General features: G+C 36.4%; 1 pseudogene; it reads right to left on the bottom strand.

Annotated features, from left to right (window-relative positions):
- Window positions 1-1,098: 1,098 nt before the first annotated feature.
- LOC132155346 (proenkephalin-A-A-like) lies at window positions 1,099-2,487 on the bottom strand (annotated as a pseudogene).
- Window positions 2,488-3,054: the final 567 nt, after the last annotated feature.

The raw sequence follows: 3,054 nt of genomic DNA, 5'->3' as shown, positions 1-3,054 counted from the left end.
ACGGACGACATAACCATAACCATAATCTTATTTCATGATATATCGCAAACAGGTGTCATAGGTCATCTGCAGTACAACAGCTAATCATGATATATAATAAAGCAGCTGGCACATACCGGAGGTCTGGAGTCTGTATTACAAACAGATGTTATAACACTTGTCATAAGGTTAATCCATTATGACATGATATATTACAAAACAGATATCATATCACAGCTGCCAATCATTCACGGATGTTGTAAATATTGAGTAATTTCACAAATGATGACATTTAAGAATGTTTTATTACAAACAGATTTCATATCACCTGTCGTAACACGTCATAACAACAACTGCGACCATTAAAAGGTCATAAGGTTAATTCCTAAGGGGGAGGGTCAAAGGTCAAAGTCATCAATCAAAAAAGATGACAGGCGGAGGACCATACATCCTACTACTACTATCATTCATACTTTTTCACACCCCCTTTTGGACAAAAACATAAAGAAAAAAAATGTGTGCACGTTTTCTTAATATGACAATTAAAAACCAACAAACTGAGGAAAATGCAGGACATTTTCTCAATATGTGACGAGCGGGACAACGGGTGAAAATACTGTACCATGCAAAGAAGTAGTCCCACAAACATAACCAAACCTTGCTAAAACATTGCCTTTTTCAGTAAATAGTTTTATGTGAAATATGAAGTATATTTTGTGTCTTCAGTGTTCAATGCAAACCAAACTAGCTGATTCTCAGAGAACAATGCAATGTGAAACAATGTGAACAATGTTAAATGTATTTTTCATTCATGGTGATGTGATCCAGAAAATGGTTAGATTATTGCCCTCTGTCTTTGTCTTTACCAAATGTCCCATCTTATGGGTGATTAAACTGTAAACACAGAGAATGGGAAATATTTTCTTTTAATTTGTATTTTTTTTTTATACACAAACCTAGTCGCTGGGAACACAGATGTACACTGTATATTATGAAGGAATATTCAACAGAAAAAAAAGTAAAATGGCATCACATGAAATTACAGTGCACGTACAACACAGTTCAAGCTCTACACAAAGTAGGGACAGATTGTTTAGGATGGGTGTCCATGTTTAAATTCTAATTCATGAATCTGCCATATCTCTTCTGCATGTTGAGCAGGGCAGCCTCCATCCTCCCAAGTGCGTTTCAGAAACCCATTGCAAACCCATCCAACCAGTAAGGCCTGCCAACTATGTGCATTAACCCCCCATATCTCTTGTGCAGGTCTCTCCCTGCCTCCCCTAGACCACTGTTCCCCTGTACACTCCTCATGAATCCCCCAAAGCGCTTGACCATGTCCCCATCATGCTGCTCATCTGACTCTGAAGTGAGACAGACCCTAAGGATCTCTCTCAGCAGCTCCACCTGGTCTTCAGCTCCATCATTTGTCTTATCCTTCTACATAAAGTCTCCATATTTCTTAATCATGGCCTCTGTGATGTCACTCTCAGCTGGGGCTCCCGTACCAATCTCTGCTGCTCTCTTAATCATGAAGCCCCCATTATGCTACATGAATCAACCATAGTTTTGGCGAGAAGATGGTCTGCACTCTTTTCATCTTGTTTGACGTGGTCCACTGCAAGGTGATCTTTTTCACTGAGGATGAGCAGTTCAATGGTAGATATGAATGACCAATCAATGCAAGTAAACAATTTGTGCACTAGAGGGCACACATGTTCATTCTGCTGACATTCAATGCAGCTGCATGTTAAAGACTGCTGATTACAACTGACAGTTTGAACAATGGAAAATGGTGTCAGTTTGTCACTTGGCAACACAAGATTTGAAGAACTTGTGTTGTACTGCAGCACAAACAACTTTTAGTGAAAATAACGTCACATGTGCCTGTATATTGCATTCAAACAAAACTATAGAATACTTAAAAAAGTACACTCATTTTGATGTGTTTACTAATGTATTAAAACAAATGTAAAGTGCCTAATACTTATTTTTTACTGTAGCGTGTTATTCAATATTAAATTAAAATTACTGTATTTTAAATGTACCCCAGTTGTAATTTGCTTTGGATAAAGGCATCTGCAAAATGATTAAATGTAAATGTAAATGTGTAATAACAAATATATTTAAATACATGACATTCAAATTTAAATAGAAATTACATTATATTTTAGTTTACTTTAAATGCTTGTACACACTCTGTGTTACACTTTAACCTTGTAATACGGAGCCCAGCACGTCACCTGACAGTTTTGCAATCCATCCCCTCAGTTTATAAAATGTACTCACAAATTCTTAAACTGTTCCCTCTGTTTAACAAATAGTGCCCATGGATTAATAAACCGTACCCACGGATTTCCTATCAACACACTCAGATTTTGTAAACCTTAACCTTGGTTTTTGAATCCGTACCCACGAATTCATAATCCGTGCGCACGCTTTCACAATACGTTCCCACAGATTTGTAAACTCACGGATTTGTGGCTTGGCCCCCACCGGCAGATTCATTTCTGTTTATTAAACATTATTTTTCATAGTATCCTAGACCATGATCTGCTTTTTAGCATTTATTTTACATTAATCACCAATAGGATAAGACACCGCCGCCTGAGTTTTATAGCCTAAAATAAACACTAAAAAGAAGAAGAAAAAAGGTCAAAAGCAATACAAAACAAATAATGTGCCGGTTATGTTGTCATTACTTTTCTAACTGAATGTAATGTTATAATAGGCCTAATTATTTAATAATAACATTAACAGTGAAGCATGCATCTAACTCTGGGGGGAGCATAGTGTAATAAAATCACCAAAATAAGTCTTAATTTTAAGAAAGTATAGTACACAAACATTTCCAAAACTGTAAAAGGTTATTTAAAAAATAAAGCATTCATGAATTATTTTATGACAAACATTTTTACTGTCTTAAGTGCACTCATTTAGCCTATAAATTAAATCCTTCCTTCTACCTTCTGCAGTAATTACGTCACTAAAACAGTTTTCTGACTAACCTCTGCCCACAGGAATACACAAAAAAGGGGGTGTGGTCTTGTTGTGCTCCGACAGAGAAGAGGAAGA

Source organism: Carassius carassius, chromosome 12, assembly GCF_963082965.1.
Source record: "Carassius carassius chromosome 12, fCarCar2.1, whole genome shotgun sequence".
NCBI lineage: Eukaryota > Metazoa > Chordata > Actinopteri > Cypriniformes > Cyprinidae > Carassius > Carassius carassius.
The sequence above is the reverse complement of the archived record's forward strand: the minus strand, read 5'-3'. Positions and strand labels throughout refer to the sequence as shown.